A 15,241-nucleotide genomic window follows, 5' to 3' on the forward strand; every position below is an offset into this window, starting at 1 on the left:
ACATACCAAGTACCAACTGCAGCGGCTGGCACATAGGAAGCTTGATGTTTTATCAGTAGCTCTTACTAAGCTGCAGTAATAGAAACCAAGCTTCACGGTTCCCTTCTGCTCAATTACTGTTCTCTCTCATTTACGTTTTGTGAGAAAACTTACAATTCAAATAGGCTCTTCCACTCCTCTCACCTTAGCTGGTGTTATGAGTTACCCAAAGGTCTTTGTGCCACATCTTTCTTGTATGATCCCTAAATTGTTTCCAGGAGAAAAATCACACGTGAAGTGTATCCTCATGATGGGAATCCTGGTGGGCTGACAATTCCCTCCTCAGAGATGTGTGTGTAATTCCTGGCACCTGTGAATACACTACCTTGCATGGTGGGATTAGTTAAGGGTCTTCAGATGGGAGGTTAGATTATCCAGGTGGAGTCAATGTGACCCTGACCTTATAAGAGGGAGGCGTGCAGCTCCCAGCCATAGTTGGAGGTGTGCTGCTGGAAGCGAGATGGCGGTGATGTGCAGAAGGGGTCGTGAGCCCAGGAACACGGGCCCCTCGAGTCGCTGAAAGAGACACGGGATTCTTCCCTAGAGCCTCCTGGAGGAAAGCAGCCCTGCCCAACACCTTGGCTTTACACGTCTGAAGGTAAGAACGTGCTTCTGTTGTGCTAAGGCGCTCTGTTTGCAGCAGTTGTTTCAGCAGTGGTGGGAAACTCATGCAGGCGTGTTGGGTAACCCATGAGGAGCTCCACACATGCTCTCTGCAGACGCCCCTGGACTCGAGTCACCTCAACTCTGAGACCGTGTTCCTGGTCCAACTCCCCGGAGGCTGCTTACGGCCCCTTGTTCTTAGGTTTCTCTGAGAGCCAAGGCCCCTACATCCCACCACCTTCCCACCCCATAGCTTCGGAGCGGGGAGGGGGAGAGAGTCTCTCTTCTCTGCTGTCGAACGTGGCAAATAAGCACGCTGTCTCTAGCTATTCATTTTTGAAATATGTGCTATTGGTTACAAGGCTTTTGCTGAGCTGGCCAAGGAATGACCCAGGGCAAACTCATCACTGCTACTGGGATAACCAGAAAGTTCTGTATGTTTAACCGCAGCTAGAAATAGAGAGCAAGGGAATGCATCTCTTTTCTCCAGTCTCCTGAGCACACTTATACATTCAGGTCACTTCGGACTTCAGGAGGAGAAGGTAGGATGGTTTCTGTTTAGAAAAGTGCGATTTAAGATAACATTCCACATCATTCTTGGAAGTGAAAGTTCTTTACAGAGTTCTTTACAGTAGCAACTACCTTTTTGGAAGAACTGTCCAGTGGATTGTGTGTGTATATATGTGTGTATATATATGTGTGTATATATATGTGTGTGTGTGTGTGTGTGTGTGTATTTTGCTGCCTTTTGCAAAGTTCCTGGGAGGGAGCTGTTGTCTTCAGACATGATTGAGCGGAGAGCACTGCAGGTTGAATCACTTTAGAGATGATGAAACATTCAATTAAAATAAAAGTGCTTGTGTAATGGCTATAATTACAAAGGAATGTGTTACAGGGAAAAAAAGCTATATTTAAAAAATCTATTTTGAGTTTCTTGTGGTTCTAAATGTAAGAAGAAGTGTAGAGGAAGCAATCACTCGAAACGTCCCTTTGTTTTCAAGTGAATGTAGATGGAAATTCTTAAATACCTGTTTCAGGATACTCTGAATTTGGTAACTTTCTCTGGAAGAAGGTTCAGTGGTGGTAAATACCAGTGGGAGGGCATAAGGAGTCAGAACCTTGCAAAATAGGGTAAAATCCAATGGAAAGGACTACTCTGGATGGACGAAACTAGGAAGGTTTAAGTCACTGTCTCAGAAGCTCTGATAGTTTCTCAACTCTGGCTGAGGGTTCAGAGGAATCACCTGAGGGGCTTTCAGTATCTGACACCGGATCCCAGCCCCAGAGACACGGGCTTAATTGGCTTGGGGTGTGGCCTGATGGGTTATTAAAGCCTCTTTCTGCCTCGGCGTTTGGAGTGTTCAGCCAGGTCTGCGACCCTGCCTGCGTTTCTTCTTGGGATCTTTGACACTGCTGGGAACCAACCTCACCCTCTTAGTTTAAAAAAAAAAAAAAAAAAAGAAAAGGGGCTTCCTTGGTGGCGCACTAGTTGAGAGTCCACCTGCTGATGCAGGAGACACAGGTTCGCGCCCCGGTCCGGGAAGATCCCACATGCCGCGGAGCAGCTGGCCCCGTGAGTCATGGCCGCTGAGCCTGCGCGTCCGGAGCCTGTGCTCCGCGACGGGAGAGGCCCCAACAGTGAAGGGCCCGCGTACCGCAAAAAACAAACAAACAAACAAAACCCCCACAACTTTTGGTTGCCTGAGCCTTAGAAGGTTTCAACATGGCCTTATTTCCTCCATGAAAGATAAGTAATGACTCAGCCTGATGATTTTATAAGCTAAATATTGTCAAAACATCTAAGACTCCTGCCACCCATTTTATCTTCCCATAAAAAAAAAATACAACTGGGATCCATTAGTGAGTGGGTGGGAAAGTGCAAGGTGAACAGCTCTTCCTGGGAGGAGCGTCTTAGTTCTGTGAATCCCATCCTGCATCCTGAGAAATCCTCCTTCGTTACAGGTCTCTTATTTATACTCGTCTCCAACATTTTATATTTTAAAATATAAAAATATTTTAACCTTTAAAATATTGTAACTCAGCTGAGAAGGAAAGGTAATGCGAAATACATTTTGCAAATGTGTGGCCATTAAAGGTTTTCCTTCTTTAATTGAAAGTACTTTTTCCCTTTTAAATTTTACAGCCTTATTTATTGTAAAAAAAAAAAATCAGTAATCTATTAACATAAATATCATTACTTGTTAAATGTAATGAATTAATGCCAGTAATCCGTTTTCTAGTGTGTGGCTTGGGCTTTACTAAGCCGAAAGTTCAGGGATATAAAGGGATGTACATGGCAAGCTTTGTTGTCTTATCCTGGGCCAGGCTCATTTCTTAGTGGCTGAATAGTGTGTGTGATGCCTTAAGAGTTTTGAAGGTCAAATGTTAAACTGTTGAGGCTCTTTGTTCCTCCCAGGATGCTCTGAAATTGTCAGAGCTGGGACAGTGGTTGTAAGCATCAGTCCTTTCTCCTCCCTCAAACAATATAAACTATGTAATGATAGAAAACACGTAAATACAGTGTGATCAAAAAGAATAAAAGGATTTCTCAGAGGAGCAGGAATTGTGGGAAACCCTTAAAGTAGGGAAGATGATACTGAACAGTGAAATGGCTGCACATGGGAATATTGAGCATCTGCCGGGGAGAGGCTCACAGTGATGGGGGCACATCAAGGGTGGTGCATGCCTGGAGGTGGTGGACCCCGGCAGGAGTCCAGGCGTGGGAGCGCCTGGCAGGGAGAGGCATTCAGGTACTGCAGAGGAACCGGTCAGGCTGCTTGATCCTTCTGTGTTCCCTTCCTCCCTGTGAGCCAGGGCGTGAGACGGGGCATCTAACAAAAGTGGGAGCAGGGCTTCCCTGGTGGCGCAGTGGTTGAGAGTCCGCCTGCCGATGCAGGGGACACGGGTTTGTGCCCCGGTCCGGGAGGATCCCACATGCCGCGGAGAGGCTGGGCCCGTGAGCCATGGCCGCTGAGCCTGCGCGTCCGGAGCCTGTGCTCCGTAGCGGGAGAGGCCACAACAGTGGGAGGCCCGCGTACCGCAAAAAAAAAAAAAAAAAAAAAAAAAAGGGAGCAGTCCTGAACACAGAGGCAAGACGATGCTCCTCCAAGCGGCAGGTTTTGCCAGGCTCAGCAGATAGGGGACTGGGGCTTCCTGCTGGGGCGCTTCCCATTCCAGCCCAAGGGGAGGTATAAGAAATGTAAGAATGTGTCAAAGAGGTGGGTAAAGGATCTGAATAGGAATTCAAGAAGAAAATAAAAATGGCCAGTTCATACGTGGTTGAGGATTGTTTCATATCTAGAAACTGAAATTCAAAAAAAAGTAACAGTAAAAAGACAGTGTATTGGCAAAATTCCAAGTCTGACAATAACAACAGTTAGTAAGGATAAAGGGAGAAAACTTACTGTCCTATTACTGGTGGAGGTGAAAATTATGGATGCTTTAGAAGAAGCTGGCAATATCTAGTCAAAAACATGTAACACATGATTCAGCTACTTCATTTCTGTACATAAAACTTGTCAATAAAAAGTTGTAGACAGATGTTCATTACAAGTGTATGTAATGAATAAGTGGAAAACTGTTAAATGATGATGAAAAATACAATAGGTATGCCATACAGTCATAAAATAAAATACTATTCCGTTAAAAGAATTCATTAAATCTACTTTTATCAAAGTAGAACAAAATATACTGAGTAAAAGCAAGATGCAGTTTATGGTATAATTATATAAATAAAACAGCATATCAACAAATTTATATATTTACTTAAACATTGACTGCGTTCCCCTTAAGTATTAACTTTCTGTTCCCCTTAGTAACAAAACTTGAACAAGTTGTTTGTACTTAATGTTTATTTTCTTATCCTGTAAGGCCATGTTTCTACCTCTGTTAAAATCAGTCTGCCAATGTCTGTGACCTTCATCTTGTTAAATACATTGATCTTGGCATAATTCATGAATTTCCTGATTTTCTTCACCAGCATTTAACACAGCTGACTGCTGCCTCCGTTTTGAAATTATACTACTTATTTTCCAAGGTACCATACTTTTTTTCAGAAACCTCTGTTCTCTTTCCAGTTTTACCTCTTCTTGAACTCAAACTTCTGCCTTACTCAAAAGGCTTTCCCCATGCTTGTCTTGACCTTTATCTAGACTCTTTTAGGTGATCTTATCATTCCCATTTTCTATACTACATACAGGCTAAACTGACGACCCTGAATATTTAACTCCAGGACAAACTCTTGCCCTGAAATCCAGACTCTTAATGTTAAATCACTTTTCACCACATCAGCTTCTACCTTATTACAAGGTACTATAATTTCTTAGTTGGAAATTGCAACAATTTTCTAAAATGTGTGAGCTTTCTCAGAGCACAGGAGGAGACAGAAAATAGTAGAATAATTAATGGCTAAAAATCTACTAAATATGAGGATTTATCTGTAAATCCACAGACCCCCAAAACTGAATCAATACCAAATAGAGAACCTCTCCAAGGCAAAGAAAGTGATAAAGATACATTCTTTAAAGCAGGTAGAAAAATGTACATTACTGTATATACAGAGGAGCAAAGATGAGTGACAGCAGACTGCTTGTCAGAAACTATCTAAGGAAAAGCACAAGGTAATGACATTAATTTACTGAAAACGTGCCAGTATAGAATTTTATACCAAGCAAAAATATAACTCAAATAAAATGATTAAATTAAATTTAAAAGCTTTTGCACAGCAAAAGAAACCATAAACAAAACAAATACAACCTACAGAATGGGAGAAAATATTTGCAAATGTTGCAACTGCTGAGGGATTAATCTCCAAAATATATGAACGGCTCATACAGCTCAATATCAAAAAACAGCCCCATCAAAAAATGGGCAGAAGCTCTAAAGAGACGTTTCTTTGAAGACCTACAGATAGCCAATAGGCACATGAAAAGATGCTCAACATCACTATTAGAGAAATGCAAATCAAAACTTAAATGAAGTATCACCTCACACCATTCAGAATGACCATCATCAAAAAGTCTACAAATAATAAATGCTGGAGAGAATGTGGGGAAAAAGGAACACCCCTACACTGTTGGTGGGAATGTCAGTTGGTGCAGCACTATTGAATACAGTATGGAGGTTCCTTAAAAAAAAAAAACTAAAAATAGAGCTACTATATGATCCTGTAATTTTACTCCTGACCGTATGTTTGGAGAAAACCATAATTTGAAAAGATACACGCACCCCAGTGTTCATAGCAGCACGATTTACAGTAGCCAAGACACAATGGAATATTACTCAGCCATAAAAAAGAATGAAATAATGCCATTTGAAGTAATGCCAACACAGATGGACATAGGGATCATTATACTAAATGAATCAAGCCAGACAAAGACAAACAGTATATGATAGTGTTTATTTGTGGACTGTATAAAAATGATAGAAATGAACTTATTTACAAAACAGAAACAGATTCACAGACAATTAACTTACTGTTACTAAAAGGGAAAAGGGGAGGGAGGGATAAATCAGGAGTTTGGGACTAAAATATACACAGTACTATATATCAAATAGATCACCAACAAGGACCTAATGTATAGCACAGGGAACTATACTCAGTATCCTGTAGGAACCTATGATGGAAGAAAATGACAAAAGAATACATATATTTTTTTATATATGTGTAACTGAAACACTTTGCTGTACATCTGAAACTAACATAACATTGTAAATCAACTATATTTCAATTTAAAAAAATCTTAGGAAATCTAGAAAGTGTGCTGTGGCATAGAATTTGGATTTAATTTGCCTAATGACTAATTATGTTGAGTATCTTGTGTTTCTTTGCCATCCATATTTTTTTTTTGTGAAATGTCTTTCACGTATTTTGTGTACCTTTCTATTAGGTTTTTTTATTACTGAGTTTTGAGCATTCTTTATATATTCTGGAATCAATTTCTTTATCAGGTAAGTAACTTGCAAAAATTTTCTCAGACTGTGGTTTACCTTTACATTTTATTTAACTGTATATTGTGAAGATAAAAATACTTGAAATTTTGATAAAGCTCACACTACCAATTTCTTGGTTATTTTTAAGTATGATATTTAAGAAATCTTTGCAAGCCCAGTTTCATAGATCTTTTATGTTTAACTTTGAAAGTTTTTATAGCTCTAGGTTTTACTTTTAAGTATATGATCCGTTTTGATTTTATTTATATTGTACAAGATAGGAAACAAAGTTCACATTTTCTGCACAAGGACATACTTTTCTAGCAATATTTGTGGAAAGCACTATCCTTTCGTCACTGAATTGCCTTTGAACTTTTGTCAAAAATCAGTTGTGCATATGTGTGGGTCCACTTCTAGATTTCCTATTCTGTTTCATTGATCTGCTTGTCTGTGTTGAGGCCAGTAACACATTGTCTTTTACATTACTGTGATTTTTTAAATTTTGTAGTCAGTGTTCTCCAAGTTTTGTTCTTTCAGAATTGTTTTGCCTATTCTAATTTCTTAGGATTTTTCATATAAATGATAGAATTTCATTGGAGTTATTGAATATATTGGCACAAAATTGTTCATAATACTCTTGAAATCCTCTTAATGTTCATAGAGTATGACAGATATGTATTTTTTTAATTTTAATACAGTTAGAGTTTTATCCCCCTTTTTTTGGTGGCCAGTCTGACTAGACTCTTAAGCAGATTAATTTATTTTCTCCTGTAAGACCTAGTTTGGGGGTACATGGATTTTTCTGTATTTTACTTCTTATATCTGCTCTGATTATCATTTCCTTTCTTCTCATTTGGATCTACTTTCCTCTTTTTTTAGCTGCTTAAAATAGAACATGAGATCATGAATTTGAGTTTTCTTTTTTCTAATAAAATTTTATGGTCTAAATTTCTGTCTGAAATTTGGTAAATTATATGGTAAAGCGTATTTACTGGCCATACACTTCTTATATTTTGTGCTTTGATTTATATTGGGGTCAAAAATATTTCTAACTTCCTTTCTGATTTTTTGCATTGACACATATTATTTAATTAAATAATTATTTAATTTAATTTCCAACTTATTTAATTTCCAACTACTTAAGGATTTTCCAGAAATCTTTGTTAATCATTCGTAATTCTATTGTGATCAGAGAACATACTTTGTATAAATTGAATCCTCTTAAATTTTAGACTTCTGTTATATGGTCCTGGGTATGGTCTATCACAGTAAGTGTTCTATGTACACTTGAGATGACTGTATATTCTGATGCTGAGATTATTTTAAAGTTATCATTTGGCTTGATTTGGTTGATGGCGTTATTGAAGTCTTCCATACACTTATGTATTTTCTGTCTATCAACTATTGAGAGAGTAGTTTTAATCTTCAAATATAGCCTTGGAAGTGTCTATCTCTTCTTGCAGTTCTACCAGATTTTGCTTTGTATTTTGAAGATGGTATGTACGTAAAGCTGAGGATTTTTATCTTTACAAATTGACCTCTATGAAGAGACCTTCTTTCTTGATTTCATTCTTCTCTAAACTACTTTGCTTACTACCATAGTTAGAGCAGATTTATTTTGATCAGTTTAGAATGGGCTATCACTTTCATCCTTATACTTTTTACCTACTTAGATATTAATATTCAAAGTGCATTTCTTTTAAGCAGCATAAAATGGGAACTTACCTTTATCTAAGCTGACAATCTCTGCCTTTTAATTGTGGTGTTGTCACTTACATTTAATGTGATTGATATGGTTGGGATTAAGTTAACAGAGGAATTTGACTGTCCATCTTTAACTTCAGCATGCGCTAAGGCATATTCATGTTCCCAAATTTTGTTAAAAATTGAAGATGAGAATTTGACAGTCTTTCACAAAACTGACTATAAAAATAAACGTTTACCTACCTTTCTATATTTGCCTCTCTAAAATGCTAACTTCTAAGTTATGGCAGTATTTAGCAAAAGAGACTAAATTCTGTCTTGTGCTGTAGGGGTGAGGCTTAGTTTAAACAAGAAATATCGAAAGGAAAATTTTCAACTAAGTTCTATAGGCAGCTCTATATGGTGCGCATAAAGCTAGTTCAATAAATATTAAACTGTACTGCTTGTATATTGTTGGATATCCAGTCCAATACTTCTTGGCCCATGCCCTAATTCTGGTTTTCTAGATTCCTAAAAATTACATTGAGGCTTCCTGTCCATGCTAAAGTTTTAGGCTGACAGTACAATAGAAGTGGCCAGATACGTCACCTGTAGACACGGGAAGAGTTCGGTCCCACTGATTACATTCTCTGTGTTGTCCAGTCACATATGCTACATTTTATAATGTGGCCTGTACTCTGGAATTGAAGGAATATGATTTTATCACTCCTTCACTGACTCCACCCATGAGGGACCTCTTTACACATCAAAAGAAGGTAACAAGCTTGATAAAGATGGAGGTTAAATTCTAATAAAACACCTAAAACTGATTTATGAATCCAGTGAGAAATTCAATATTTTACCTTTATGTTCTCTGTGATATATATTTTACACCTAAGTGATTAATGCATATTATACATATGGTATCTAAGAAAAATTGAGCTATTAAAGTTACCAATACACATACAATATTAAATGTAACGGTTGTGGTTTTGATATACTTAGCTATTGCTAGAGGGTATGAATATTACAACTCAAATTAGGGGTCAAATTTAACAGTTGTCTGTGTTGTGAAGATAAGCTTCTGACAGGATATCTTTTGGTTCAACTGATAGTTATAATAATTTTGGACCACTTACGTGTACTTCCACAAATAATGACTGATTTTTAAAGACAAGATATTGGCTAACTTGGTTATATCTAGAGGCCTATTAAATTGTTAACAAAATTGGGTCATAGAACATTTTCAGAGAAAACTACGATACTAGCTGTGAAAACCTTGTTCTGGAGCCATATAATTATGTTTCTGACCAAAAGGTATGCTTTTTAAATAATTGTGTCAGCAGACAGAACTGAGGAGTATTTAGCTAGGAATATACAAGTGCTGATTTGCTTGTGATGCGCTAACGACAGTCTGAGGACGATCATTATAAACATGACCCCAGATAGAATTTCACACTCAATTTTCACTAGTCTAGAGAATGACTGATTGAGACAAGCAAGAGGGTAGTTTACAGAAACCGTGGTAATCACATCGTATTCCGGTAGTTAGTCCTGAAACTCTCAGCTCTTCTAACAGCTTCTCATTTTCTTTTTTAAGTGGTTATATGCTGCGAAAGAGTGCCCCTGGTGATTGCCACAAGTTCATATCACGTGAAGCCTTCATCCACAACTGAATGAATCTGCTGGGGCAGCGGGGGAGGGCGGGAGGGGGGTGGCATTGAAGACTAAGAGCAACTAGGTGCTCACCCAGGATTGTGTGTAAGTAGAAGTTCAGATGCGCTCCTGACCTGATAGACTGGAAAGCTGGAGGGTTTTTGATAGAAACAATATTATAAATGGCAGGTGGTTCCACGCAATCTCAGAAAAGCTTATGGGTATTCGTGCTTATTTGTATTTATGCATTTTAGACAACATACTGGGTAAGAGGATAATGGTGTTGAAGTTAATGTTACTAATTTAATTTCCCAATCATTTGGAAAAGCTTTCGAATTCAGAATGCCATCCGCACAATATCTTGTTTCCTCTAGTACTTCTTGTGGAAGATTGTGTGTGTGGCCACCTTTGGAAAACAGACACATGTATATAATATCATCTATATACTCTACTTACGATGTAATGTTGATGTGCCTCCACTGAGAAGTGTGGTCTGTGTTCCCTCCTCTCAAACCTGGGTGGGCTTCTGTGACTAATTTGGCCAATGGAATGTAGCAGTGATGTTGCACTTCTGAGGCCTAGCCAGAAGGGGCAGTGCAGCTTCTACTGACTATCCTTTACCTGGAACACTTGCCCCTGGAATGGACAGACCACTTGTAGGTTATTCTGGCTGATAGTCCCAGCTAGTCCCCCCCACTGACCATCAGCATCTATGATCAAACGTGAGCAAATGAGCTCCCAAATGTGTCCAGGCCTGGATTTGAGTCTTCCAGACACTGTGGAACAAGAATTAAAACCATCCCCATGTGTCCTCCAAATTCATGACCAATAGAAACAGATAATAATTATTTAGAGCCTCTAAGTTTGGGGTGATTTGTTACACAGCCTTAGGTAACTGATGCGTCTCTGTAGCTCTGGTATTAAGTTCTTAAGATTGTGCCTGTGTTCTTCATGCCACCCCACACTTGTTCCCCAGCCCACAGATATTCAGCCTTAATGCCTTTTTGCTACAGTGGCAAGATTTAGGAGCTCTGATGTCAGTGCGAGCCACAGTGTCGGGAGGAAGAATGAGCTGGACAAGGACAAAATGTTCTGGGAGGAATAATTATTCCTGGAGCAATTACTACAAGTAGGGTGAATCGAGTGTTGAAGGAGAAATATTAGATCCAGCAGCATTTTGGGTCCCAATTATATGTAATTTCATAAAATTATCTTTTTTTTGCTTAGATTGTCCATGATTAAAATAAACTTTATTCCAGTTTTGTTGAGAAATAGTTGACATACATCACTGTATAAGTTTAAGGCATACAGCATGATGGTTTGTTTTACATATATTATGAAATGTTGGCTGAACCTATTGTGGTAATCCATACAGATACAATAGAAAGAACAGGAGAAAGCAGTTCTCATCACAAGAATTTTTTTCCTTTATTGCTACAATTTACTCTCAAAAACTTTCCTGCATATCATATAGCTATAATGTTAGCCATAGACATCATGTTGTACATTACATCCTTAATACTTATTATATAATTGGAAGTTTGTACCTTTTGATCACCATCTTCCAGTTTCCCGTACCCCACTCCCCAACAAATGGCAGTTGGGAAATAGGATAAAGACATCTCCATGTTTTCTGAATGTTCAAATTGGATGGTTATTGGTACCATTTATTGAGCTAAAAGATGAACAGGAATTCAGATAAGGTGATGATGAGCTCAGGTGCCTCTGAGAAACAGTCAAGAACAGATATCAAGTAGAGAGTGAAATAATGGGTCTGGAGCTTGAAGAAGAGATTTAATGTAAATAAATAAATCGCTTAAGTCCTCTTCTTAGATGTAGAAATGCAAACTATAGATGTGAATGAGACCTTCTTAGAAGCAATGTTAGAGGAAAATTGCTCAAAAATGGTACTACTGACATTTTGGGTAGGACAGTGTCTTTTTATACGGGGCCATCAAGTGAATTGTAGGACATTTAGCGGCATCCCTGACCTCTACCCACGAGATGCCAATAACACCCCTAGTTGTGACAGCAAAAATGCCTCCAGTTATTGCCAAATGTCCCTTGGGGCAAAATCACCTCCAGTTGAGACCACTAGGTTAGAATAAGAAGAGGAGAAAATACCTTTTAATCTCATATTTACTATATTTTTCTATTGGTAAAATAAAATGGAGACCAGGCTTGAAGATTCCCCAAGCAGACAGAACAGCTAAGAGAAGTAAGCAAAACTTAATCTAGCTCATTTCATAAACTTAAGCACGAATTGATGCAGGTTATTTTTTGTAAATGCCTGTGATAATCATAAACAAAACTTAAAGTCATCTACCTAAAATGGTATAAGATAGTCAATGTTAACCAGTCCCCTGCTGTCTGGAAAGTCCACTGTAAAAAGCTGTCATTGTAAAGGTTAAACAACTTCATTATTTTCTCTTTCTAAGTCACCCTGCAGCGTCATGCCTCTAAGGAATACCACTTTCAGGTTTGAAGTCTCCCTGTTTAGTACATTTCTCACTCAAAATACATGAAGTAAAGCTCTCTGAATTTTTATTCACAGTATGATTTTTAAAGTGTTTCTGTAAAAGTTCAGTTCTTCCTAACATCTTTTCAAAAATCTATTCCCCAGAGTATATTTGTCTCTCTAAATCACCTTTAATTTAGTAGAACTTTTAGGCATACTCTATTATCTTCATATTTTATGGCAAAACAACTATACTATTTCATTTTTTTAAACATCTTTATTGGAGTATAATTGCTTTACAATGGTGTGTTAGTTTCTGCTGTATAACATACTATTTCATCTTGATGTCTTAACTCTGTTCATATTCTATAAGAATAATGTATGATTGATATTCTTCAGAATAATTAGAAGATTCTTGGAAATGTCCATTTTACATAAAACAAATATTTCAAGGACATTTTCTATGTTGCTTTGGTTTAAATGCTCTGAAAATCAAACAGAAATCTCTTTAGAAATACCTGAATAACCTATAGTTAAATATCTGGCATATTTCTTAATAGGTTGTTAGATTTATAAATGCTGTAATAATTTCAAACAGGCAATTCAAAATTGATTCATGTAACAGCCCTCAGTTATCATGCTGTGTGTCTAGAAATATACTAATCAATTCCTGATAAAATTAGTGCTGTAGAAGAGAAAGGCAAAATATTACATTGACTTATAAAACATAGTGATAAACAGTTTGGCAGTATTTGGTTTTCTGGTAAGAAGCCTAATACCTTGAGATTATTTGAAGATTTCTCCTCAGTTTAACTTTCGTGTGTGCCATATCATTAATGTAAATCTCCCTGACCACTGAATAGACTTCCTTAGTATTTACACTATTTTGTCTTTATCTTGGGTCAGTATTTTGTACTTCTTGGTCTTCACATCTAATTGTTAGCATAGTCTGAGATTTGGTCCTGGATTCTCTTCTACTTTAACTGTCACAAGGAACACCTGACTCAGCTGCATATGCTTTAAACACCATAATCGTGGGCCCAGGGACTCACTGAGTACTCCTGTGTATTTATGTCTGGCCCCACCAATCACAGAGGACAAGGCAAAACCTTATGTGTTAATAAAACGGCCCTTAATCACTGCCCTGAAAACAACCATCAGCAGTGTAGAGTGAGTCCTAATGCTTCAGTGCTTCTGAAAAGTTCCCAAGCGCCCCTTCCTGTAGACGCTGACATCCTTGCTATATGTATTCGCTCCAGGAAAATCAAGACTCAATTTATAACACTGTTTTCCCCAGTTTATTCCAGTCATCACAAGAAGCCCAGGACATCTCAATTATCATTCAGTCCCAGGATTTAAACAGCTCTGAAAACTTTTCTAACCATTTTTCCCATCTGTCCCAACTCCTGGAATATTTTCAATCTGCCGTTTTTAACTTAGTATTCTGAAAAACCTCTATATCCTCAAGCTCTTTTCTTCACCACTTGCTCTAAACTTTTGCCCTCTTATTACACAATTGCTCTTTCAACCCTCTCAAATGGTGAGCTTTTCTCTCCCTCATCCCTCCTAGATTAGGCTGGGAGATGGAGTAAGTTTTCTCCTACTGTATACTGCTGCTTCCAGAACTTTCTCCAGCACTTCATCACCTCTCACCTGTCCCTTCATTTTATCAATTGGGATCACCCTACATTCCACCCTACTTGCTGCCACCTAAGGACAACGTGGCTCCCTCTCATTTCTTGGAAAAAAATTAGCTCCTATTTCATTGCCACTCAGTCTAAAACTACTCGTGCAATATTTTGGTTATTTCTTTGTCCTCTAAGTCACTGACCTCCCAGCTCCTTGACAATCTAACCTCTGAAGTTCTCCTCCATTCTGTTTTAGCCACTTACTCTGATGGTCTTATTACTATGACATTATTACCAATAACTGAAAAATCAATACCTAGTTTCAGTATCCCACTTTTTAATTATTTTTAAAGTTTACAATTGTTTGAGATTTATAATAGTTTAAGATACAGTACAGAGCTGCTATATATCCTAAACCCTGTTTCATATATGATTAACATCTCACATTTGTATAGCATATTTATTATAATTAATAAGCTGGTATTGATAAATTCTTAGTCTATACATTATTCATATTTCTTTAGTTTTCATGTAATACGTGTCTTTTTTTCTTCCTGAACCCCTCCAGGATATGACGTTACATTTAGTATCATGTCTCCTTCTTAACTATCTTACTCTTTATCACTTTCTATCTTATTAATGTCATCACGTTTACAGAAACAAACCGCAACTTTAACAAGACCTAAATTCCAATGATCATACCAGTATTTCTCTGTTCCAACCACCTTCTCATCTTTACTTCTTAGCTGGATTAAATTTGATGATAAGTAACTATAATTACGTTCTTTCTTATACCTTTGGTTTCCTTGCCCCCTTTATCCTTTGTTTACCAAACCATCACCCCAGTCATGTTTTCCTCCCTTACCACCCTACTGAAACTGATTTTTGCCAAAATTTACCAATATGGCAGTCCCTGAAAAATGACTTCCGTGTTACTAAATCCAATGGTGAGTTTCTCATCACTCATCTTATCTGGCATACAAGACGTTTGATTCAGTTGATTACCTTCTTTATTTTACAACATTATCTCCAGTTATTGTCTGTTGCACGTTAGTATCTTTATTTTCCTCCTATATCACTACGCTCGATTTCAAACTACTTTGCATTTTTCTTTTCATCTCTTATTTGGCCTTGGAATGCCTCAGCATTCAGTCCTTTTCAACCACATCAATTCTTTATCTGTGATCATATGCTGTCTTATGGTTTCAAATAGTATCTGAAGACAAATAACTCCCAAACATAT

General features: G+C 37.8%; 1 protein-coding gene across 2 annotated transcripts in view; it reads left to right on the forward strand.

The window, feature by feature from the left end:
- Nucleotides 1-346: 346 nt before the first annotated feature.
- The window catches only part of LOC149744414 (uncharacterized), a 144,814-nt gene continuing 129,919 nt past the window's right edge, over nucleotides 347-15,241 (forward strand). The window contains exon 1 of one of the 2 annotated variants that reach the window (XM_089903559.1): nucleotides 347-1,184. The gene's annotated coding sequence lies outside the window, so the exon portion shown is untranslated. The remainder of the gene's footprint in view (nucleotides 1,185-15,241) is intronic. The other variant, XR_016391066.1, reaches the window with a different exon arrangement.

This window comes from Delphinapterus leucas, chromosome 21 (genome assembly GCF_059928025.1).
Source record: "Delphinapterus leucas isolate spDelLeu-1000000601 "Yukka" chromosome 21, BTC_Dleu_Yukka2, whole genome shotgun sequence".
Lineage (NCBI taxonomy): Eukaryota > Metazoa > Chordata > Mammalia > Artiodactyla > Monodontidae > Delphinapterus > Delphinapterus leucas.